Source organism: Phyllobates terribilis, unplaced genomic scaffold (genome assembly GCF_046119375.1).
Source record: "Phyllobates terribilis strain yellow unplaced genomic scaffold, ASM4611937v1 Scaffold_11__3_contigs__length_659146591, whole genome shotgun sequence".
NCBI lineage: Eukaryota > Metazoa > Chordata > Amphibia > Anura > Dendrobatidae > Phyllobates > Phyllobates terribilis.
In genome coordinates, this window is record NW_027362771.1 from 458,532,996 (window position 1) to 458,560,397 (window position 27,402).

The window sequence follows — 27,402 nt, forward strand, 5'->3', positions numbered from 1 at the left end:
AGGGGTCTCCACTTCCCCTTTTCATAGTGTTTGGACTTCCTCTCCCTCTTCCCTTCGTGTTGCATTTAGTCTTTCCCACATCGTGCATGACAGGTACCCAAAAAGAGCCTGATTCTCAAAAAATGGGTACTAGAGCCCCAAATGGGGGGCTCATGGAGTGGTTGCCGAAGGCCACGATGAAGGACTTAATTTGTTGGAGATGTCAGGATCCTGGGCACCTAGCCGCTCGGTGTCCCATTTCTACCGAATCAATGGACTGCAGCCTAGGGCGACATGGTTCATATTATGCCTGTCCGGCCTGCAGTGTGGACTGTCAACCCTGCAGTGTGGACTGTCAACCCAGGAAGGGGCCACAGACATGTCTCATGATGGTAAATGGAGTACTGGTGTCTGGACTTTTGGACATGGGGAGTTTGGTGACTCTGATAAGGGCCATACTCCTCACACCAATGAGTACGAAACAGCGACCCAAGAGGCTGACATCCCTGAGTTGGGGGCTTCCGGGGAGAATTTTGGGACTGCTCAACTAAAGGACCTTATGCTAAAAGAGGATTTGATAATGTTACCATGTTAAATGGCGTTGCTGAAGAGCCGGGGGCTGACACTAGGTTTCCATACTTTGCAGTAAAAGGGAATTTGCTATATCGGATGACTAAGCTAGGGGGAGAGGGATTAGAACAACTGGTAGTACCAGGGCCCTATAGGTGTAGGGTGTTAGACATAGCTCATTCTCATGTCTTGGGTGGTCATCTGGGTGTTGAAAAGACCCAAGAGCGGATTCTTCAAAGATTCTACTAGCCTGGATGTCACTGAGAGATTTTTCGAACTACTGCGGGTCCTGTTCCACTTGCCAGCTAACCACCCATTACAGAGGTCCTGTTTGACCATATTGCCATGGATCTAGTTGGACCCATTGTAAAGTCCGCCCGAGGCATCAAAATATTCTTGTGGTAATGGACTATGCTACACGATACCCAGAGGCGGTATCCCTAACAAACGCCTCAGCCAGAAATACATACCTGGCTCCGGTGGATTTGGCTTCTTGTTTCTTCTGCCCAGGCGCCGGCTCTTGCCCAGAAGAAACAAGAAGCCAATGCCCCAGAGTCTGGAAGAACGCAGAATTAAAAGATGATTTCTGAAGAACAAGACTGCAGATATTAGGCATACAGGTATAACTATTTTAAGTATTCTAGAACCTTTATGCCCATATTAATAGCATCCAAGGGGGTGACAGATTCCCTTTAATACATAGATAATCAGTTTTACTGCATATATAATGCAGTGGACCAGTCTTCATACCGTATTTGGCCTTCTACCGTCACATACGCATCTATTTCAAGTGTTTATTTCTGTTAATGTTGATGATTATGGATTACAGCCAATGAAAAAATAAAAGTCATTATCTCAGTAAATTAGAATACTTTATAACAACAGCTTGAAAAGTGTTTTTAAAATCCAAAATGTTGACCAACTGATATGTATGTTCAGTAAATCCACTCAATACTTGGTCGGGGCTCCTTTTACATCAATTACTGCATCAATGTGGCGTGGCATGGAGGCGATCAGCCTGTGGCACTGCTGAGGTGTTATGGAAGCCCAGGTTGCTTTGATAGCAGCCTTCAGCTCGTCTGCATTGTTGGGTCTGGTGTCTCTCATCTTCCTCTTGACAGTGTCCCCATAGATTCTCTACGGGGTTAAGGTCAGGCGAGTTTGCTGGCCAATCAAGCACAGTGATACTGTTGTTTTTAAACCAGGCATTGGTACTTTTGGCAGTGTGGACAGGTGCCAAGTCCCGCTGGAGAACGAAATTTCCATCTCCAAAAAGCTTGTCGGCAGAGGGAAGCATAAAGTGCTCTAAAATTTCATGGTAGACATCTGCGCTGACTTTGGTCTTGATAAAACACAGTGGACCTACACCAGCAGATGACATGGCTCCCACAATCATCACTGATTGTGGAAACTTCACACTAGACCTCAAGCAGCTTGGATTGTGTGCCTCTCCACTCTTCCTCCAGACTCTGGGACCTTGATTTCCAAATGAAAATTGGAACTCTGGGACCTTGTGGAGTGTGTCAATGACTGCCTTCTGGACATCTGTCAAGTCAGCAGTCTTCCCCATGATTATAGAGCCTACTGAAACAGACTAATGGACCTTTTTAAAAGCTTAGGAAGCCTTTGCAGGTGTTTTTTTTAAGTATTTTAATTTACAGAGATAATGAATTTTGTGTTTTCATTGGCTGTAAGCCATAATCATCAACATTAACAGAAATAAACACTTGAAATAGATCGCTCTGTTTGTAACGACTCTATATAATATATGAGTTTCACTTTTTGTATTGAAGAACTGAAATAAATTAACTTTTTGATGATATTCTAATTTAGTGAGATGCACCTGTTTTTGGTAGATTGAGTCAACCTGTGTGTAATTTATTCTCAGCTGTTCTGTGAATTAAAACACCAGACAGGTCAGGGATAAAGTTGTAGAGAAGAATAAAGCATGGTGAGGTTATTAAAAAAAAATAGTCTAAGCTCTGCACGTAGCACTGTTCAATCCATCATCGAAAAATGGAAGGAGTATGGCACAACTGCAAACTTACAAAGACATGGCCATCCACCTAAACTGAAATCCCAATCTAGAACTGCACTAATTTAGAGAAGCAGCCTACATGTATTACACATAAACTATATTATTAAAATATACAATATTATTGAATGAATAGATATAGTAAAATATACATAGAATGATAAAATGGGGAAAGGATGACACAATGAAGAGGTTACTGGGTAGGACAATAATAATATGATTTTTACATTATATGATCAATTTCTATATACCAGGCAAAACATACATGTGTAACCTGTGTTTAAATGAAGTCCACAATAAAGTGCATAGTGCTGATAATGGACTCAGTACATAGGAATAAAAGGTGCTACATCATGAGATAGTGAATGTGGTATACAGCGATAAAAGGTACAATGGTAGTAAAGTTTGTACTAACCCAGATAGCCAAATCCAACGCGCATTTCGCCAGGGGGCTTTGACGAGGATGTGATGTCAGAAAAGAAGTGGAGGGTATTTATCAGGGGCCGGACCAATGAGCAATGTGTATGATAATTAAATTAAATTATGCATGTTTATTGAGACATGGCGCTATGTTTGTCATGCCAGCACCGCTGCCCCGTACTGAGCTGCGACTCCTGGGAGCGCAGAGCAGGCGGGGGAGCCGGGTGCCGGCGTGCGTGTCATCGTGGAACGCAAAACCGGAAGTAATGTGATGAACGTCATGTGAGGGGAGTGAAACAGGAAGTGCGTTCCACAGTGGAACGCATACGTGGTTAAGAGATGGCAGTGTAGCGATAGAGACCAGAAACATCAAGATGAAGAAAGATGAAGGATGTGAATGTGTGATAAGTGTAAATACACAAGAGTGAGAGGTAGTATGAGATGTGAACAAGTGGGATAAATGAGCAGTGATATGCGAAATATAAAATGTGGTGGACAATGATGAGTGTGAGTGCATGCATATGAGAGTGGTAATACTGAGCTGAGGAGGGGTATGATAATGAAGTGAGTGGAAATGTGGTGAATGGAATAAAATATAATGGTCATGTGATATGAAAATAAATGAGGATGTGAGAGGATGTGTGAAGGATGAACAGAAAAAACAGCCATATATGAGAGATAGAAATAAAGATATATAAGTAAATGAACAAAAAATGTATACCCGCATGGGAAAATACCACATACAATAAGTACATAACAATATATAAAGAAAGGACTAACAATAAAAGAAACATTAATAAATATAAATATTAATACATGGGAAATACATAATGAGTCATGTTAACATATGAAATATAAAATATTAATATGTATTTACAGGACATATTGTCACAATAGGTTGATATATGTTAAATCACATAGACATATACTTAAACATTATTATTATGCTGTACTAATATGGTTCTAAGACACATAGGCCAATATATAGAAACTAGAAGGTGGCCCGATTCTAACGCATCGGGTATTCTAGAATATATATGCAGCCGACCGGGCGCAATCAGCAGAACGTTGTTTAAATTTGGCGCCAAAATCGCTGATTGGTCACGGCCGGCAACCGCGACTAATCAGCAAAATGGTGTTTAAATTTGGCGGCAATATCGGTGATTGGTCACGGGTGGCGGCCGCGACCAATCAGTGAACTGTGTTAGTGAGGACTGGAGAGCTTGTTTAAATTTGGCGATAAAATCGACCAATCAGCAGAGCGTTGTTTAAATTTGGCGGCAATCTCGCTGATTGGTCTCGGCCGGCCGGCGGCCGGGACCAATGAGCAGAGCGGTGTTTAAATTTGGCGCCAAAATCGCTGATTGGTAGTGGTCGCCGGCGGCCGTGACCAATCAGCAGAGCGTTGTTTAAGTTTGGAGCCAATCTCGCTGATTGGTCGCGGTCGGCCACCGCGACCAATCAGCAGAGCGCGGTTTAAATTTGGAGCCTATATCGCTGATTGGTTGCGGTCGGCCGGCGGGCGCGACCAATCAGCAGAGCGGTGTTTAAATTTGCCGCCCATCTCGCTCATTGGTCGCGGTGGCCGGCCGCGATTAATCAGCAGAGCGGCTTTTAAATTTGCCGGCCATCTCGCTGATTGGTCACGGCCGGCCACCGCGACCAATCAGCCCAGCGGCGTTTAAATTTGCCGCCCATCTCGCTCATTGGTCGCGGTGGCCAGCCGCGATCAATCAGCAGAGCGGCATTTAAATTTGCCGCCCATCTCGCTCATTGGTCGCGGTGGCCAGCCGCGATTAATCAGCAGAGCGGCGTTTAAATTTGCCGCCCATCTCGCTGATTGGTCGCGGTCGGCCACCGCGACCAATCAGCACAGCGGCGTTTAAATTTGCCGCCCATCTCGCTGATTGGTCACGGCCGGCCGGCCACCGCGACCAATCAGCAGAGCGGCGTTTAAATTTGCCGCCCATCTCGCTGATTGGTCACGGCCGGCCACCGCGACCAATCAGCAGAGCGGCATTTAAATTTGCCGCCCATCTCGCTCATTGGTCGCGGTGGCCAGCCGCGATCAATCAGCAGAGCGGCGTTTAAATTTGCCGCCCATCTCGCTCATTGGTCGCGGTGGCCAGCCGCGATTAATCAGCAGAGCGGCGTTTAAATTTGCCGCCCATCTCGCTGATTGGTCGCGGTCGGCCACCGCGACCAATCAGCACAGCGGCGTTTAAATTTGCCGCCCATCTCGCTGATTGGTCGCGGCCGGCCGGCCACCGCGACCAATCAGCAGAGCGGCGTTTAAATTTGCCGCCCATCTCGCTCATTGGTCACTGCCGGCCACCGCGACCAATCAGCAGAGCGGCGTTTAAATTTGCCGCACATCTCGCTCATTGGTCGCGGTGGCCAGCCGCGATCAATCAGCAGAGCGGCGTTTAAATTTGCCGCCCATCTCGCTCATTGGTCGCGGTGGCCGGCCGTGATTAATCAGCAGAGCGGCGTTTAAATTTGCCGCCTATCTCGCTGATTGGTCGCGGTCGGCCACCGCGACCAATCAGCACAGCGGCATTTAAATTTGCCGCCCATCTCGCTGATTGGTCGCGGTCGGCCACCGCGACCAATCAGCACAGCGACGTTTAAATTTGCCGCCCATCTCGCTGATTGGTCGCGGCCGGCCACCGCGACCAATCAGCAGAGCGGCGTTTAAATTTGCCGCCCATCTCGCTGATTGGTCGCGGTGGCCGGCCGCGATCAATCAGCAGAGCAGCGTTTAAATTTGCCGCCCATCTCACTGATTGGTCGCAGCTGGCCACCGCGACCAATCAGCACAGCGGCGTTTAAATTTGCCGCCCATCTCACTGATTGGTCGCGGTCGGCCACCGCGACCAATCAGCACAGCGGCGTTTAAATTTGCCGCCCATCTCGCTGATTGGTCGCGGCCGGCCACCGCGACCAATCAGCAGAGCGGCGTTTAAATTTGCCGCCCATCTCGCTGATTGGTCGCGGCCAGCCACCGCGACCAATCAGCAGAGCGGCGTTTAAATTTGCCGCACATCTCGCTGATTGGTCGCGGTGGCCGGCCGCTACCAATCAGCAGAGCGGCGTTTAAATTTGCCGCCCATCTCGCTGATTGGTCGCGGCCAGCCACCGCGACCAATCAGCAGAGCGGCGTTTAAATTTGCCGCCCATCTTGCTGATTGGTCACGGTCGGCAGGCCACCGCGACCAATCAGCAGAGCGGCATTTAAATTTGCCGCCCATCTCGCTGATTGGTCGCGGTGGCTGGCCACCGCGACCAATCAGCAGAGCGGCGTTTAAATTTGCCGCACATCTCGCTGATTGGTCGCGGTGGCCGGCCGCTACCAATCAGCAGAGCGGCGTTTAAATTTGCCGCCCATCTCGCTGATTGGTCGCGGCCAGCCACCGCGACCAATCAGCAGAGCGGCGTTTAAATTTGCCGCCCATCTTGCTGATTGGTCACGGTCGGCAGGCCACCGCGACCAATCAGCAGAGCGGCATTTAAATTTGCCGCCCATCTCGCTGATTGGTCGCGGTGGCTGGCCACCGCGACCAATCAGCAGAGCGGCGTTTAAATTTGCCGCACATCTCGCTGATTGGTCGCGGTGGCCGGCCGCTACCAATCAGCACAGCGGCGTTTAAATTTGCCGCCCATCTCGCTGATTGGTCGCGGCCGGCCACCGCGACCAATCAGTGTCGTATTAGTGTGGGCCCGGGAGCGGCGCTGCCTGTGCGGCTCCGTATTAGCGAGGACTGGGGAGCGGCGCTGACTGTGTGGCTCCTTCTGCTGTGAGAAGCCGGGAGATGAGCGGCTGCTCGCAGCAGAAGCATCCCGACCGGCGGCGCCGCTCCCCGGTCCTCCGTTCACACTTGCTGTCGGGAGATCAGCGGGCCAAGCCGCTGATCTTCCGACGTTAGCCGCATGGAGGTCAGCGGCGCCGGTCGGGGTAGTTGTGCTGCTAGCGCCGCTCATCTCCCCGCTGCATCGCCGCTGACCTCCGTCCGCAAGATGAGCCGCTAACGGCCGCCATCTTTTTTCAGAAATCCCGCGGCGCTGATTGGCTGCTGCCGGACCAATGAGCGATGCGGGATTTCCAGGACAGACAGACAGATAGACAGACAGACAGACGGGATAAGACAATTATATAGTAGATATGAATGTGCTTGTTGATTGAAGGAGAACAAAGAAGATGCGAAGGAAAACCGGCCCCGAGAAACAACCAAATGTAAGGAAATCGTCAGGCGAAAGAACTAAAACAAACAGAAAAGAAAAGTAAATAACAGATAAAATTGATAAAAACTAATAGAAGTACATGTAAACGAATGACCATAAATATATCCCAATAAGCACACTCAAAATTTAAAGGAAGGAAACGAAGCTGTTAGTTTCATTAAGGCCATAGGGAGTCAAGGTGTTCAAAACAGTGATCCACCTTGCCTCCCTCTGTGCCAGCGTTTTCCTCCAATTTCCGCCTCTGACACCAGGATAAACCCTATCAATGCCACTAACCTGAAGGTCGGAGGAGTTGCAGTCGTGAAATTGTTTGAAGTGGCGGGGTAGCGTTTTGAGATGATCCAAGTTTTCAACCTCCCTAGCTGCTTTGATGTCAAGGACATGCTCCCTTGTTCGTCTTCGGAGTTCTCTTGAGGTTAAGCCAATATATTTTTTACCACAGGGGCATTTTGCACAGTAAATAACCCCTGTGGTCGTACAGGTAATGCTATGGGTGATCTTAAATTCTTTTGTTTGGTCTGAATTGGTAAAGATTTTTGTAGATTCGATGTTGACACAGGCCACACATGAGCCACATGGGCGGCAACCCCACGGGGGGCCTCTTGATCCAAAAAGACCCTTTGTACTAGAGGATTCCAGGTGACTGTGGATCAAGAGGTCTTTCAGGTTTTTTGAATGTCGATACGTGATTACAGGGTTAGATTGTAAATACCCATTAAGGGTCTGATCAATTTGTAATATTTTCCAATGTTTCTTCAAGGCTTGCCACATTTCATTATTTCTGGCATTATAGGTGGAAATAAATCGCACCGTGTCCTCCTTTATTTTAGTTCTCGTGTGATAGAGGAGATCCTTTCTTTTTGAGCACTTTGCTCTCCGGTAACCATGATGGATAATTTTGTCATTGTAACAACTGTTCTGGAATCTGGTTTTAAGGTCCACGGCTTGATTTTCAAATTTGGAATTATTTGAACAGATGCGCCGCATTCTTAAGAATTATCCGGTGGGGATGCTTCTGATGAGATTTTTTGGATGGGATGATTTCGCATGAAGCAGTGTGTTTGCGGCGGTAGATTTGCGGAAGACATCTGTTTGGATGAAGCCCTTGGAGTCAATGTCCAATATGACATCTAAATATTCAATTTTTTCTCTTCCGGTTTTGAATGTAAGCTTTATGTTAAGGTCATTTCTGTTGAGCAAGTTGATCAAAGATGTGACGTCTTGAATAGATCCCTGCCATAGAAAAAAGATGTCATCTATGTATCTGCCCCAATATAAGATGTTATTGATTAGAGGCAAAGGGTTGGTCATGAAGATCTCCCTCTCCCACAGACCCAGGAATAAGTTAGCATATGAGGGGGCACATGCTGCCCCCATTGCGGTACCCCTGAGCTGCAGGAAGAAGGAGTCTTGGAAGAGAAAAAAATTGTGACTTAATGCAAAACGTAATAATTGCATAATTAGTGTTCTAAGATTTTCATCATAATTGGACATGGTAAGAAAGATGTTTACCGCTTTAAGACCATCTTTGCGGTCAATTGAGGTGTAGAGAGATTCTACATCGCATGTGACCATCAGGACATCATTTTCCACATGTACGCCATCCACTTTTTTTAGAAAATCCGTTGTATCTTGGATGAAAGAGGGGAGTGTTTGAACTAAAGGACTTAATAGATGGTCTATGATTTCGCATATTGGTTCACAGAAACTTTCCACACCTGACACTATAGGCCTACCTGGAGGGTTAGTCACATCCTTGTGAACTTTAGGAATCAAGTATAGTGTGGCAATACGGGGATCCATGTTAAATAGATAATCACATTCCTTCTTTGTTAGTGTGCCTCGGGTTTCTGCTTCATTCAAAATGGATCTAAGTTCGACCTGATATTTGGACAAGGGATTAAATGTGAGTTTCTTGTATGTTTTCCCGTCTCCCAGTTGTTTTTTAGCTTCCCTTATGTACCTAGAGGTTGGCCATAGGACCACGTTGCCACCCTTGTCCGAGGGTTTTATAATTACATCCTGTAATTGTTTGAGCTCCTTGATTGCTTGCCTCTCTTCTCTGGTACAATTGTCGTAAGGTGGAGATGAAGCGATGTGTTTAAATTCATCATCCACCAGACGAACGAAGAGGTCAATGTTGGAATACATGGACAAGGGTGGGAAACGCTGAGATTTGGGAATGATAGATGTGGGTAACTTACTTGTTTGGATCTGTTCCTGTTCATCCAAGAGACTCTGAAGGATGTTCACAGCCTCCTGTTCCTCTAGAGTGGGGAATAAATCTGTGTTTCACCTGGTCTATGAATCATTTTTTTAAAAGTCAAGTTTCGAGCGATTAGATGAAGATCTTTTAGTGCAGTAAAATAGTCAAAGCCTGTTGTTGGTGAAAATGATAGACCCTTACAGAGAACATCATTTTGTGATTGAGTAAGCACATGCTGAGACAGATTAATTACCTTCATTGAGGAGGGGGCCGTGTCCAAATCATCCTGGTTGGGGTCCCTCGGTTTGTTTTTCTTGGATCCAAAGTTTTTATGTCCTAACCTAGTATTATAATGAGTTGTCATGGTAGATGGTCCCATTAGTTCACTGTTCGTTGATTACGAAGATGATGTGGATGTTTTGCGTTCGCCACGAGATGGCTGAGGAAATTTCCACTTGTAGACTTTGTTGTTTTCTTTATCTTGGCAATCTCGTTGGTATTTCGATGTTTTTGTGGTCTTAATCTGTTTCTCCCATAAGGAAAAACATTCCTCCATGTCACTGTAAAATTTGGCCCAGTCATCTTTTAAGATGAGGGATTTAAGTTTGTCCTGTAGTAGGTTAATTTCTTGGTCAGCTTCAACTAATGTAGCACTATTTTTCTTGATGATAAGGCCAAGGAAATTGTTTGAACAGGCATTACATATCTCTTCCCACTGGGAGGAGAAATCTGAATCATCTTTGCCATAGGAGGGAAAAACTTGAATTCGAAGACCACGTGGAATGAGCTTTTACTCCAGGTACTGTTCTAATGTGAATTTGTTCCACCATATCTTAAGACGGCGGTGGTACAGAAGTTTAAGAGAGTGTTTTAAATTGTGTGAGGTTTTAAGATCATTCGATACAATTTGTGTACCTTTCCCTTTAAAAACTGATAACGCTTGGCTATGCCAAGCTGCCTCCTTGGCAAGAAAATCCATGGTAGGACAATACGAGACCTCTGTAATAATACAGGAATAAGCAAATATATAAGGACTATATACAAATATACTCAGGCGTAAATGTGTCTATATACGAGACAGCCTACATGTATGACACATAAACTACATTATTAAAATATACAATATTTATTGAATGAATAGATATAGTAAAATATACATAGAAGGATAAAATGGGGAAAGGATGACACAATGAAGAGGTTACTGGGTAGGACAATAATAATAATATGATTTTTACATTATATGATCAATTTCTATATACCAGGCAAAACATACATGTGTAACCTGTGTTTAAATGAAGTCCACAATAAAGTGCATAGTGCTTACCATGTCCAATTATGATGAAAATCTTAGAACACTAATTATGCAATTATTACGTTTTGCATTAAGTCACAATTTTTTTCTCTTCCAAGACTCCTTCTTCCTGCAGCTCAGGGGTACCGCAATGGGGGCGGCATGTGCCCCCTCATATGCCAACTTATTCCTGGGTCTGTGGGAGAGGGAGATCTTCATGACCAACCCTCTGCCTCTAATCAATAACATCTTATATTGGGGCAGATACATAGATGACATCTTTTTTCTATGGCAGGGATCTATTCACATCTTTGATCAACTTGCTCAACAGAAATGACCTTAACATAAAGCTTACATTCAAAACCAGAAGAGAAAAAATTTAATATTTAGATGTCATATTGGACATTGACTCCAAGGGCTTCATCCAAACAGATGTCTTCCGCAAATCTACCGCCGCAAACACACTGCTTCATGCGAAATCATCCCATCCAAAAAATCTCATCAGAAGCATCCCCACCGGATAATTCTTAAGAATGCGGTGCATCTGTTCAAATGATTCCAAATTTGAAAATCAAGCCGTGGACCTTAAAACCAGATTCCAGAACAGTTGTTACAATGACAAAATTATCCATCATGGTTACCGGAGAGCAAAGTGCTCAAAAAGAAAGGATCTCCTCTATCACACGAGAACTAAAATAAAGGAGGACACGGTGCGATTTATTTCCACCTATAATGCCAGAAATAATGAAATGTGGCAAGCCTTGAAGAAACATTGGAAAATATTACAAATTGATCAGACCCTTAATGGGTATTTACAATCTAACCCTGTAATCACGTATCGACGTTCAAAAAACCTGAAAGACCTCTTGGTCCACAGTCACCTGGAATCCTCTAGTACAAAGGGTCTTTTTGGATCAAGAGGCCCCCCGTGGGGTTGCTGCCCATGTGGCTCATGTGTGGCCTGTGTCAACATCGAATCTACAAAAATCTTTACCAATTCAGATCAAACAAAAGAATTTAAGATCACCCATAGCATTACCTGTACGACCACCGGGGTTATTTACTGCGCAAAATGCCCCTATGGTAAAAAATATATTGGCTTAACCTCAAGAGAACTCCGAAGACGAACAAGGGAGCATGTCCTTGACATCAAAGCAGCTAGGGAGGTTGAAAACTTGGATCATCTCAAAACGCTACCCCGCCACTTCAAACAATTTCACGACTGCAACTCCTCCGGCCTTCAGGTAAGTGGCATTGATAGGGTTTATCCTGGTATCAGAGGCGGAAATTGGAGGAAAACGCTGGCACAGAGGGAGGCAAGGTGGATCACTGTTTTGAACACCTTGACTCCCTATGGCCTTAATGAAACTAACAGCTTCGTTTCCTTCCTTTAAATTTTGAGTGTGCTTATTGGGATATATTTATGGTCATTCGTTTACATGTACTTCTATTAGTTTTTATCAATTTTATCTGTTATTTACTTTTCTTTTCTGTTTGTTTTAGTTCTTTCGCCTGACGATTTCCTTACATTTGGTTGTTTCTCGGGGCCGGTTTTCCTTCGCATCTTCTTTGTTCTCCTTCAATCAACAAGCACATTCATATCTACTATATAATTGTCTTATCCTGTCTGTCTGTCTGTCTATCTGTCTGTCTGTCCTGGAAATCCCGCGTCGCTCATTGGTCCGGCAGCAGCCAATCAGCGCCGCGGGATTTCTGAAAAAAGATGGCGGCCGTTAGCGGCTCATCTTGCGGACGGAGGTCAGCGGCGATGCAGCGGGGAGATGAGCGGCTCTAGCAGCACAACTACCCCGACCGGCGCCGCTGACCTCCATGCGGCTAACGTCGGAAGATCAGCGGCTTGGCCCGCTGATCTCCCGACAGCAAGTGTGAACGGAGGACCGGGGAGCGGCGCCGCCGGTCGGGATGCTTCTGCTGCGAGCAGCCGCTCATCTCCCGGCTTCTCGCAGCAGAAGGAGCCGCACAGTCAGCGCCGCTCCCCGTTCGTCGCTAATACGGAGCCGCACAGGCAGCGCTGCTCCCGGGCCCACACTAATACGACACTGATTGGTCGCAGTGGCCGGCCGCGACCAATCAGCGAGATGGGCGGCAAATTTAAACGCCGCTGTGCTGATTGGTCGCGGTGGCCGGCTGCGACCAATCAGCGAGATGGGCGGCAAATTTAAACGCCGCTCTGCTGATTGATCGCGGCCGGCCACCGCGACCAATGAGCGAGATGGGCGGCAAATTTAAACGCCCCTCTGCTGATTGGTCGCGGTGGCCGGCCGCGACCAATGAGCGAGATGGGCGGCAAATTTAAACGCCGCTGTGCTGATTGGTCGCGGTGGCCGGCCGTGACCAATCAGCGAGATGGCTGGCAAATTTAAACGCCGCTCTGCTGATTAATCGCGGCCAGCCACCGCGACCAATGAGCGAGATGGGCGGCAAATTTAAACGCCGCTCTGCTGATTGATCGCGGCTGGCCACCGCGACCAATGAGCGAGATGGGCGGCAAATTTAAACGCCCCTCTGCTGATTGGTCGCGGTGGCCGGCCGCGACCAATCTGCGACATTGGCGGCAAATTTAAACGCCGCTGTGCTGATTGGTCGCGGTGGCCGGCCGCGACCAATCAGCGAGATGGGCGGCAAATTTAAACGCCACTCTTCTGATTGGTCGCGGTAGCCGACCGCGACCAATCAGCGAGATGGGCGGCAAATTTAAACGCCGCTGTGCTGATTGGTCACAGTCGGCCACCGCGACCAATGAGCGAGATGGGCGGCAAATTTAAACGCCGCTGTGCTGATTGGTCGCAGCCGGCCACCGCGACCAATCAGCGAGATGGGCGACAAATTTAAACGCCACTCTGCTGATTGATCGCGGCCGGCCACCGCGACCAATGAGCGAGATGGCGGCAAATTTAAACGCCGCTCTGCTGATTGGTCGCGGTGGCCGGCCGGCCGCGACCAATCAGCGAGATGGGCGGCAAATTTAAACACCGCTGTGCTGATTGGTCGCGGTGGCCGACCGCAACCAATCAGCGAGATGGGTGGCAAATTTAAACGCCGCTGTGCTGATTGGTCGCGGTAGCCGACCGCGACCAATCAGCGAGATGGGCGGCAAATTTAAACGCCGCTGTGCTGATTGGTCGCGGTGGCCGGCCGTGACCAATCAGCGAGATGGCCGGCAAATTTAAACGCCGCTCTGCTGATTAATCGCGGCCGGCCACCGCGACCAATGAGCGAGATGGGCGGCAAATTTAAACGCCGCTCTGCTGATTGGTCGCGGTCGCCGGCCGCGACCAATCAGCGAGATTGGCGCTAAATTTAAACACCGCTCTGCTAATTGGTCGCGGTCGCCGGCCGCGACCAATCAGCGAGATTGGCGCTAAATTTAAACACCGCTCTGCTGATTGGTCGCGGCCGCCGGCCGACCGCAACCAATCAGCGATATAGGCTCCAAATTTAAACGCCGCTCTGCTGATTGGTCGCGGTGGCCGACCGTGACCAATCAGCGAGATTGGCGCTAAAGTTAAACACCGCTTTGCTGATTGGTCGCGGCCGCCAGCCGCGACCAATCAGCGAGATTGGCGCCAAACTTAAACAACGCTCTGCTGATTTGTCGCGGCCGCCGGCGACCACTGCCAATCAGCGATTTTGGCGCCATATTTAAACACCGCTCTGCTCATTGGTCCCGGCCGCCGGCCAGCCGAGACCAATCAGAGAGATTGCTGCTAAATTTAAACAACGCTCTGCGGATAAGGTCGATTTTATCGCCAAATTTAAACAAGCTCTCCAGTTCTCACTAACACAGTTCGCTGATTGGTCGCGGCCACCACCCGTGACCAATCACCGATATTGCCGCCAAATTTAAACACCGTTTTGCTGATTAGTCGCGGTTGCCGGCCGCGACAAATCAGCGATTTTGGCGCCAAATTTAAACAACGTTCTGCTGATTGCGCCCGGTCGGCTGCATACATATTCTAGAATACCCGAATTGTTAAAATCGGGCCACCATCTAGTTTCTATATATTGGCCTATATGTCTTAGAACCATATTAGTACGGCATAATAATAATGTTTAAGTATATGTCTATGTGATTTAACATATATCAACCTATTGTGACAATATGTCCTGTAAATACATATTAATATTTTATATTTCATATGTTAACATGACTCATTATGTATTTCCCATGTATTAATATTTATATTTATTAATGTTTCTTTTATTGTTAGTCCTTTCTTTATATATTGTTATGTACTTATTGTATGTGGTATTTTCCCATGCGGGTATACATTTTTTGTTCATTTACTTATATATCTTTATTTCTATCTCTCATATATGGCTGTTTTTTCTGTTCATCCTTCACACATCCTCTCACATCCTCATTTATTTTCATATCACATGACCATTATATTTTATTCCATTCACCACATTTCCACTCACTTCATTATCATACCCCTCCTCAGCTCAGTATTACCACTCTCATATGCATGCACTCACACTCATCATTGTCCACCACATTTTATATTTCGCATATCACTGCTCATTTATCCCACTTGTTCACATCTCATACTACCTCTCACTCTTGTGTATTTACACTTATCACACATTCACATCCTTCATCTTTCTTCATCTATCGCTACACTGCCATCTCTTAACCACGTATGCGTTCCACTGTGGAACGCACTTCCTGTTTCACTCCCCTCACATGACGTTCATCACATTACTTCCGGTTTTGCGTTCCACGATGACACGCACGCCGGCACCCGGCTCCCCCGCCTGCTCTGCGCTCCCAGGAGTCGCAGCTCAGTACGGGGCAGCGGTGCTTGGCATGACAAACATAGCGCCATGTCTCAATAAACATGCATAATTTAATTTAATTATCATACACATTGCTCATTGGTCCGGCCCCTGATAAATACCCTCCACTTCTTATCTGACATCACATCCTCGTCAAAGCCCCCTGGCGAAATGCGCGTTGGATTTGGCTATCTGGGTTAGTACAAACTTTACTACCATTGTACCTTTTATCGCTGTATACCACATTCACTATCTCATGATGTAGCACCTTTTATTCCTATGTACTGAGTCCATTATCAGCACTATGCACTTTATTGTGGACTTCATTTAAACTCAGGTTACACATGTATGTTTTGCCTGGTATATAGAAATTGATCATATAATGTAAAAATCATATTATTATTATTGTCCTACCCAGTAACCTCTTCATTGTGTCATCTTTCCCCATTTTATTCTTCTATGTATATTTTACTATATCTATTCATTCAATAAATATTGTATATTTTAATAATGTAGTTTATGTGTCATACATGTAGGCTGTCTCGTATATAGACACATTTACGCCTGAGTATATTTGTATATAGTCCTTATATATTTAATTAGAGAAGCAGCCAAGAGGCCCATCATCACTCTGGAGAAGCTACAGAGATCCACAGCTCAGGTTGCAGAATCTGTCCTCAGAACAGTGGCATACCAGGCCACGTGACTGCTGTGGGGCCCAAGAGCTGTTTGGCTAAATGCAAAACACTATATGTGGTGGAAAACTAACACTGCACATCACCCTGAAAACAATGCCCCCACTGTCAAACATAGTGGAGGCAGCATCATGCTGTGGGGATGCTTTTCTTCAGCAGAGACGGAGAAGCTGATCAGAGTTGTTGGGAAGATGGATGGAGCTTCTTACAGGGCAATCCTGGATGAAAACCTTTTAGAGGCTGCAAAAGATTTGAGACAAAGAAGTAGGTTTACCTTCCAGCATGGCAAAGACCATAAGCATACTGCCAGAGCTTCAATGACACAGAAGCTCACCATCCAATCTCGCTGACTTAGAGCTAGTTTGCAAAGAAGAATGGGTAAAAATTTCAGCCTTTAGATGTGCAAAGTTCATAGATACATACCACAAAAGACTCGCAGCAATAACTGCAATTAAAGGTGGTCCTACAAAGTATTGACTCAGGGTGTTGAATACATATGCAAACACAATTTTCAGATTTATATTTTTAAAATATTTTGAAAACCAAGTATCATTTTCTTTATGCTTCACAAACATGTGCTACTTTGTAATGGTATATTACATAGAATCCTAATAAAATGCATTTAAAGAAGCACTCCCATCAAAGTTTTTATCCTCTTAATATACTGCAGTAATCATATTACTGTAATGATCTACTAACAGCTAAATCGAATGGTCACTATTCCCTGCTGATTCTCCTGGATCTCTCTGCAGCATTCGACACTGTGGATCACCAGCTCCTCCTCACTATTCTCTGCACTATTGGCCTCAAGGACTCTGTTCTCTCCTGGTTCTCCTCCCATCTCTCTGACCGCTCCTTCTCTGTGTCTTTCACCAGCTCCTCCTCCTCTCTCCTTCCCGTTACTGTCGGGGTTCATCAAGGATCAGTCCTAGGCCCTCTTCTTTTCTCCTTATACACCGCTCCCATTGGACAAACAATCAGCAGATTCGGTTTTCAGTACCATCTCTATGCTGATGACACCCAATTATACACCTCTGCTCCGGACATCACCCCTGCATTACTACAAAAGACCAGTGATTGTCTTTCTGCTGTGTCTAACATTATGTCCTCCCTCTGTCTAAAACTGAATCTGTCAAAAACTGAACTACTCGTATTTCCTTCCTCCACTAACCTACCTGTGCCCAATATTGCCATTTCGGTTTGTGGCTCAACCATTACTCCCCAGCAACAAGCCATCTGTCTTGGGGTCATTTTTGATTCAGATCTTTCCTTCACTCCTCACATCAAATCACTCGCTCGTTCATGTCATCTACACCTCAAAAACATCTCAAGAATCAGGACTTTTCTCACCTTTGACTTGGCAAAAACTCTTACTGTAGCTCTTATTCATTCTCGTCTGGACTACTGCAACTCTCTACTTATCGGGCTCCCTCTTACTAAACTCTCCCCTCTCCAATCCGTCCTTAACGCAGCAGCCAGGATCATATTCCTCGCCAACCGCTACACCGATGCCTCTTCCCTGTGCCAGTCATTGCATTGGTTACCCATCCAATATAGAGTTCAATTTAAACTTATCACGCTTACCTACAAAGCGCTCCATTCTTCAGTACCCCCCTACATCTCCTCCCTTGTCTCAGTCTACCACCCTACACGTGCCCTCCGTTCTGCCAGTGACTTAAAACTCAAATCTTCCATAATCTGAACTTCCCACTCCCGTATCCAAGATTTCTCGCGTGCTGCGCCAATTCTTTGGAATGCACTACCCAGGACAGTTCGATTAATTCCCAATACCCACAGTTTCAAGCAGACCCTAAAAACCCATTTCTTTAGACTGGCGTATCGCCTCCACACACTATCTGTCCGTCCCAGTTTTCCCCCATATTAAAATCTTCTTCAATTCCAGGTTCATACCAACCATGTGACGCACCCCCTGGGCCATGTTCAGGGGATACCCGGAGCCGGATCTGGATAGGGGTAGTAGTCCTTGTGGCGGTGACCCAGTCCGTGCCCAGGGTGTCAAACTAAGTGGCAGTCTATGGCAGTAGATGTTAACTTGATTGTCGACTACGCCACCCGTTGAGTGCGGCTTTGACGCCGCCGCTGCAGAGCAGTCCGCTGAGGCCGGTGGTATATGTGCAGCAGTGATGGTATAACCCCCAACGGGAGGGGTATGGCCTCAGGGCAGCAGATGTGGATGATGGGGGTTGTGATGATGCAGAAAGAAGACTCAGATTCAGGAGATGCAGTTCAGGGTTTTTACTTACTGGTGTTCTTTTGGTCACTCTGGCCTTGAGTGACCACCCGAGCCGTGCTGCGTCCACCAGGTCCTGGACTCGGCTAACCCCCAGGCGATTCCGGAGCGTGGTCCTGAGCTCCCTTCTGACTCTCTCTCTCTCTCTCTGGCCGTTCCCACCAGGGATCCACCTGTGTCCGGCTCCCTCGGGTCTCTTGTTGGTTGAACCTTCCCTGGCTTCCCTGACCCTATGCTCGGTGTGCCATTCTGGTGGATTTGGTGAGGGTCGTGGCAGATCCTGCCCACGACCTCCGGTTCCTGGCTAAGGTTTGTTTCGGCCTCTGCCAGCTTGGGATCCGGTACCCGTGTCCGCCAACCCTTCACCCTTTTGTCTTTATTCTGGGGTCTTGGGGTTCCCTTCTTGTCTTTCTCTCTGGGTCCTTCTTTTCTCCTCTCTCCCTCTGCAGGCTTGGCTCTGGAGCTGGGCCCAGCCGGAGCCACAGCTCCCTGTCAGCCCTCCTGGCTGAGCTCCTCTGCTCTGCTCCTCAGGCTAAAAAGACCCTGTCCTAAGATGGTGCCCACCATATATACTCCCTCTATGTGTGAGCCCAGGTGACTAGCACCCAATGAGCTCCTAGCTTTACCCAGACTACTCCCCCTATCTGCCCCTACACTACTGGGATGTTCCACCCCCCTCCCACTCCAGCCAGGGACAGACGCTGTCGTACCTGCACATATACTGGTAGGAGTACCGTTGATCTGTCCCCCGGAAATGGGATGTATGTAGTGCATGCAGCCTACTGAGCTCAGTCCCATACTCCATCCTTACCCGGGAGTGGAATACCACACCTCTGGAGTGAGGTGCAATACCCCTGTAGCAGCCGAATCCTCAGGGTGCTACATTCCCCCCTGGTAAATCACAGCACGTCCTCGTGCTGTAAAAGAATAAAATATCCACAAACATACAATTTTTTTTTTCAAAACATCATAAACATATAAAACACTATATATATATCAGCAGCATAATACTCTTCATATAAAACTTTTCATAAAAAACATTTTTGACCTCTGGCCACTTGTGCAAATTGTGACCAGGTAAGTGCCACAGTCTCTGGTAGAAAAAACAGTTTCCTATAAAACCAGTAGGGGGCGCCTTAGAAAGCGCAACTATATACAAGGGGAGGTGGCCGCTCTCAGTCCTCGGCCAGTGGGGAAAGAGGGATGGCTGCTCACAGTCCTCAGCCTGTGGGGAGATGGGACACACTGGAACAGTTCACTGGTCCCAACGGGGACTATAATGGTAACAGTTATTGTACCTTCACGGGTAACTATTTACAGTGCTCCTACTGTACATCAGTAGCGACGTCCTCCTGCTCCTTCCTCCGTGTACCTTTCAGACCCGTCCGGGTCCTCTTGCTCCTCCTGACACCTCAGCTCTTTCTCTGTCAGTCGGTGTACATGAAGGGCATAGGGTCCTTTGGCACATTGGTGCCGGGTGAAGGTGACCTCATCACCCAGGTAAAGATCACGACCTCTGTGTCCCTCCGGTAGGTGGGACTCGACATCTCTTCTGGTCACGAAGACGTCGCCGGGGGTGTGATGATCTCTGATGAAGCCCCAACCGTGCTGCAGTTGGAATTTGATTACAGTCCCGGTGGCACGGGGACCGTGGGCTGCACGGGGGTTCCTTCGGGTCCGGCTCTTTTGTTCTGCACTCTTTACTTGCAGCCGCTCCTCGCGGACCCGTCTCTCTCTCCGTTCTCGCTCAAAGACTTCCAACTGCTGGCGGCAGCACTCTGCACGCTCCGCTGCAGCTGCCCGGGTCTCTTGAGTGAACCCGATGAGGTCTCCTCCTGCGGGGTCCCACGCAAACTGCGCTTCCTCCAGCGAGAGCGGGGTCATCTTGACGGGCGCCGGAACCGGGATTAGGGGCTCATCCAGGGGTCTTTCTTTCCGGAGTCGGGGATGGTAGTACTCCGGTGGCCACGCAAAGGGCTGCCCATCCGGGCAAGTGTGCTGGGCAAACAAGTCTTCACCCAGGTGCGGCACAGTGGAAGTTGAGGGCGCGGTGGTGGCAGCGGCGCCCGGGATCACTAGGCCTTGCGACCAGGCTTGGGGTACCCTGAAGGTAAAGGACACCGTGAAGACGGCGGCGCCCGGGGGCACTCGGCCTTGCGACCAGGCCGGTGGCATCTCCTGCTTGGCCGCGCTCAGGGTTGAGGCGCGTGACGTCACAGGGGGCGTGGTCGCGGCTCCTGCTTGGGGCCTAGTCTGGAGCGGTAGCGGTACGGCAACGGGCACGATCAGTGGGACTTCGGGCTCTGCGACGGGGAGCGGGGGTAGGCTTGCGGTGGCCGGGCTCGGGGTAGTGACGTCCCCTTTACTTGCCTCCATCTCTTCAGCTCCCTCTGCGGCGTCGTCTCCGGCCTCCGTCCCTTCTGCATCCTCTTCAGGGGCAGGCGTGCTCCTCGTTGCGGGTGGTGTGCTCCGCTGGCGGGTTCCAGCCTGCTGGGCCATCTCCCTGCTCCACTCCATCAGCGTTTCTCGCTGCACCTGGGCCATCCTCCGTGCGAGGCCCTCCAGCGCGGTCTGTGCACGCTCCCGGTCTCGGGGGAGCTGTGCCAGGATCTCCACCAGGTCTTGTGGAGTGGTAGCTTGCATCAGGCTCCTGACCACAGGGTCGGTGCTGCCTGCCTCTCCCTCCATCTCCGGGTACGGCTCCTCCAGACTTCTCCAAGCTGCTCCCATCTTCTCTCTTTTGTTCTGTCTCCGCCCCCATTGAGGGCGGTCCTGGGGCAACTTGGTGATTGACAGCTCCAGGGGCAGGTCTCTCACACTGATGGACATCGCTAGCATCGCAGCCTCTGCTGGTGGGGGCGGTCTTCGTTTTTGGCGCCATTCTTGGTCCTGGCCCACGATGGAAGGTCGTCTCTTACCACCCTCTGGCACGCCCATAATGGCGTCCGCTCTGCCAGGGCGGGAAATCTTCTCAGATGGCGGGAACCGCTTCCCAATGGCGGGAAACTCTGTGGATGGCGGGAAAAGACTGCAGATGGCGGGCAAACGGCGGGAAACGATCCGTGATGGCGTCCGATGGCGGGGACCCTCCGGAATTGGCGGGAGACTTCTTTTTGAGGTAAATGTGAACTTTTCTTCAGGCACGCAGTACCCGGTGGTTGCGGGCACGTTATCCTGCCGACTACGCCAAAGTTGACGCACCCCCTGGGCCATGTTCAGGGGATACCCGGAGCCGGATCTGGATAGGGGTAGTAGTCCTTGTGGCGGTGACCCGGTCCGTGCCCAGGGTGTCAAACTAAGTGGCAGTCTATGGCAGTAGATGTTAACTTGATTGTCGACTACGCCACCCGTTGAGTGCGGCTTTGACGCCGCCGCTGCAGAGCAGTCCGCTGAGGCCAGTGGTATATGTGCAGCAGTGATGGTATAACCCCCAACGGGAGGGGTATGGCCTCAGGGCAGCAGGTGTGGATGATGGGGGTTGTGATGATGCAGAAAGAAGACTCAGAGTCAGGAGATGCAGTTCAGGGTTTTTACTTACTGGTGTTCTTTTGGTCACTCTGGCCTTGAGTGACCACCCGAGCCGTGCTGCGTCCACCAGGTCCTGGACTCGGCTAACCCCCAGGCGATTCCGGAGCGTGGTCCTGAGCTCCCTTCTGACTCTCTCTCTCTCTCTGGCCGTTCCCACCAGGGATCCACCTGTGTCCGGCTCCCTCGGGTCTCTTGTTGGTTGAACCTTCCCTGGCTTCCCTGACCCTATGCTCGGTGTGCCATTTTGGTGGATTTGGTGAGGGTCGTGGCAGATCCTGCCCACGACCTCCGGTTCCTGGCTAAGGTTTGTTTTGGCCTCTGCCAGCTTGGGATCCGGTACCCGTGTCCGCCAACCCTTCACCCTTTTGTCTTTATTCTGGGGTCTTGGGGTTCCCTTCTTGTCTTTCTCTCTGGGTCCTTCTTTACTCCTCTCTCCCTCTGCAGGCTTGGCTCTGGAGCTGGGCCCAGCCGGAGCCACAGCTCCCTGTCAGCCCTCCTGGCTGAGCTCCTCTGCTCTGCTCCTCAGGCTAAAAAGACCCTGTCCTAAGATGGTGCCCACCATATATACTCCCTCTATGTGTGAGCCCAGGTGACTAGCACCCAATGAGCTCCTAGCTTTACCCAGACTACTCCCCCTATCTGCCCCTACACTACTGGGATGTTCCACCCCCCTCCCACTCCAGCCAGGGACAGACGCTGTCGTACCTGCACATATACTGGTGGGAGTACCGTTGATCTGTCCCCCGGAAATGGGATGTATGTAGTGCATGCAGCCTACTGAGCTCAGTCCCATACTCCATCCTTACCCGGGAGTGGAATACCACACCTCTGGAGTGAGGTGCAATACCCCTGTAGCAGCCGAATCCTCAGGGTGCTACACATGCACATAATAGCCTCGGTCAGGACTGTACACATACTAGCAGGCGACCAGTCCATGTATTATTTTTCCTATTTAGTATATCAAGGCTGCATTATACAATATATGTACATTCTACCTTTTGTGTCTCCCCCATTTCCTCATAGACTGTAAGCCTGCGAGCAGGGCCCTCACTCCTTTCTATATGAGATATGCTTATTCTGTATTGTCTGTATAAGTCCCCCCTAAAATTTGTAAAGTGCTGGAAGTGGTGGAGGCGGAGCCTGCCGTGTGCTGCAAGAGTTGTGCTGTGTGTGGAGAGAGCTCCTGGGAAGGGAGGAGAGCCAGGCGGAGGTGACCGAGCGGACCGGGAGGACCAGTAGGAGGCGACCGGAGGGACGAGCGCAAGAGAGCACTGTGGCAGCGTGCAGTGCCGGCCAGCGGAGGGTGCCAGGTGGTGGTGACCAGGAGGTGATCAGGAGGACCGGTAAGAGGCGACCGGAGGGACAAGCGCGCTGTGATAGCGTGCAGCGTCCCTAGAGGAGGTGAGTGAGGGGCAGGAGGCCGCGATAAGCGGCCCTACTGAACCCAAGTGTGTACTGTACTGTATTGTATTTGTATCTGTATTGTAATTGTATTGTATTCCCTAGTCCATATTTAATTGATTACCCCCCCGTCCATATTTAATTGATCACCCCCGTCCATATTTAAATTGATTCCCCTGAACACCCCCGTCCATATTTAACTGATCCCTCTGACCACATTAAATTGACCCCCGTCCTCATTTAATTGATCCCCGACCACCCCCCGTCCATATTAAAGTGATCCCCCTGACCACATTTAAATGATTGACCCCCCAGCCCATAATTGATTGATCCCCCTTGTCCTATTTAATAGATTCCCCTTGTCCACTTTTACTCATCCCCAGTTCCTATCTATTTGCCTTATCCCCCACCATATTTAATTAACCCCTGTCCATAATTAATTGATTGATTCCCCAGACCACAATTAATTATTTCCCCAGTCCATATTTATTGATATTATTGATACTTATTGATCCCCAGTCCTTAGTTAATTGACCCACCGTCCATACCTATTTATTTGCTTTACCCCCCATCCTATTTAATTAAACCCCCTGTCCATAATTAATTGATTGATTCCCTAGTCCACAATTAATTATTTACCCAGTCCATACTTATTGATCCCAGTCCATAGTTAATTGACACACCGTCCATACTTAATTAATCCACCTGAACCACTCAGCTGATCCCCCGTCCATACTTAATTGATACTTAATTGATCCCCCGTCCATACTTAACTGATCCCGCGCCGATATCTAATCGATACACTTGCACATCCCTAATTGATCCCCGTCCATACACCTATATATAAATAATTGTGTTTTGTACTTGTACATATATACTGACTGTATCCCCATATTTAGAATGACGTCCATGTTGGCCGGAGCCGTGCAGTGTACATCTTGCGCAATGTATGCATTCCCTGAGCTACCGCTCAGGGATCCATACTGCTGCGAGAGATGTGAGCATATCGTGCACTTGGAAGCCCAAATCCTGGATCTAAGTGCTCAGATAGCGGTACTGAGGAGCATCGACAACATGGAACGGAGTTTGCTGCTCACCGAGCAGACACTCAATGGGTCAACACTGGGGGTGGAGCTTAGTGGGGAAGCGCAGGCTGAACAGGCAGGGAGCTGGGTAACAGTTAGAAGGGATAGAGGGAAGAAGTATAGGAAGGCTGGTTCAGAACTGGCATTATTGGAGCACGACAGATCCTCTGACCGCCGGGGGAGTGTATGCTCCAGTAATGAGGGGGAGGGGGGAAGTGTAGGGCAGGCTAGACAGGTCCTGGTAGTGGGTGACTCTATTATTAGGGGGACAGACAGGGCAATCTGTCACAAAGACCGGGATCGCCGAACGGTGTGCTGCCTCCCTGGCGCTCGAGTCCGGCACATCGTGGATCGGGTTGACAGGTTACTGGGTGGGGCTGGCGAAGACCCAGCGGTCATGGTCCACATTGGCACCAATGACAAAGTGAGTGGTAGATGGAGGGTCCTTAAAAATGATTTCAGGGATCTAGGTAGAAAGCTTAGGGCAAGGACCTCCAAGGTAGTTTTCTCAGAAATACTACCAATCCCGCGAGCCACACAGGAGCGCCAACGGGAGGTTAGGGAGGTGAATAAGTGGCTAAAGAGTTGGTGCAAGGCAGAAGGGTTTGGGTTCATGGAGAACTGGGCCGACTTCGCTGTCGGCTACAGGCTCTACTGTAGGGACGGGCTGCACCTCAATGGGGAGGGTGCAGCGGTGCTGGGGAAGAAGATGGCTAATAGGTTGGAGGAGTTTTTAAACTAGAGACGGGGGGGAAACCAAGGAAATAGGTGGGATGTGAGGCAAGCAAGGGGGAAGGGGAGAAGTGAATATAATGAGGGTGGAGAGGGGGGTGGGGATAGTACAGTTAGATCGTTAGAGAAGAATAGGATGCTAAATAACCCCAAAGTTTTATCTTGCATGCTGACCAACGCAAGAAGCCTGACCAATAAGGCGGATGAGCTGCGGGCGCTTATATCGGAGGAGAGGTATGACATCGTAGGTATAACAGAGACTTGGCTAGACGATAGCTACGACTGGGCGGTAAATTTAACAGATTATAGTTTATTTAGAAGGGACCGGAAACAGGGGAAGGGCGGAGGAGTCTGCTTATATGTAAGGTCACGTCTAAAGCCCAGACTAAGGGAAGATATAGGAGAGGGAGAAGAGGGGGTCGAGTCCATGTGGGTAGAGATAGAGGGGGCAAAAAATAATAATAAAATATTACTGGGGGTCTGCTATAAGCCACCTAATATAACAGAGGAGAATGAGAAACTGCTATTAGGACAAATAGACAAAGTAGCAAAACATAATGAGGTGATTGTAATGGGGGACTTCAACTACCCGGATATTGACTGGGAAACAGAAACCTGTAGATCGCAGAAAGGAAAAAGGTTCTTGACAAATATCAAGGATAATTATCTCTCCCAACTAGTGCAGGAACCAACGAGAGGGAAGGCAGTGTTGGACTTAATATTGACTAATAGGCCTGATAGAATAACTGAGGTACAGATAGGGGGGCACCTAGGTAATAGCGATCATAATATTATCAATTTCAAAATGCCCTTCAGTAGGGTTATCAATAAGGGAACAACTAAAACATTAAACTTTAGGAGGGCGAAGTTTGATCAGCTGAAAGAAAACCTTCAACTTATAGACTGGGACAAAGTTCTTAATCAAGGAAATACGAATAGTAAATGGGAAACCTTCAAAAGAATTCTGAATACTCAGTGCGAGAGGTATATACCGTATGGGAATAAAAGGGCCAGAAATAAGAGGAAACCAATATGGTTGAATAAGAACGTAAAAGGGGCGTTAAATAGCAAAAAAGAGGCATTCAAGAGATTAAAACAGGAAAACAGCAAGGAGGCACTAATGTGTTACAAGGAAAAAACGAGAACCTGCAAAAAACAAATAAAAATAGCAAAGGAGGAAACAGAGAGACGTATTGCTAGGGAAAGTAGATCAAATCCCAAACTGTTCTTTACGTATATAAATAGTAAAAGGATTAAATTGAATAATATTGGACCGATAAAAAGTGATGAAGGCAAAATCATAGAGAAAGATGAGGATAAAGCTAATCTATTAAATAAATTTTTTTCGTCAACTTTCACAAAGGAAAAAGAACTAACAGGCGAAATGAGAAGTGACAAACTTAATCCTCCACTAAGTATGACAAATCTAACCCAAGCTGGGGTACAGAAACGCCTCAGTAACATTAAAATAAACAAATCACCAGGACCTGATGGCATACACCCACGGGTACTAAGGGAACTAAGTAATGTGATAGACAGACCGTTATATCTTATATTTAAGGACTCTGTTGAGACTGGGTCTGTACCACTTGATTGGCGACAGGCGAATGTAGTGCCAATATTCAAAAAGGGAGCAAAAAGTAACACCGGAAACTATCGGCCGGTGAGTCTGACGTCCGTTGTGGGCAAAATTTTTGAAGGCTTTATTAATGAGGCAATCATGGAGCATCTTGATGCTAATAATCTATTAATCTATAACCCCGAACCAACATGGATTCATGAGGAATCGCTCCTGCCAAACAAACCTGATTGACTTCTACGAGGAGGTTAGCTCTCGAGTAGATCAGGGGGAACCAGTGGATGTCGTGTATCTCGACTTCTCAAAAGCGTTCGATAGCGTGCCACATAATAGGTTGGTATACAAAATGAGAATGATGGGGCTGGGGGAAAATGTCTGCAAGTGGGTAGCTAACTGGCTAAAGGATAGAAGGCAGAGGGTGGTTATAAATGGAATATACTCAGATTGGGTAAGCGTCACTAATGGGGTACCACAGGGGTCTGTACTAGGCCCAATGTTATTTAATATCTTTATTAACGACATAGTCAACGGGATAAATAGTAAAATATCAATATTTGCAGATGACACAAAGTTATGTAAAACAATTAA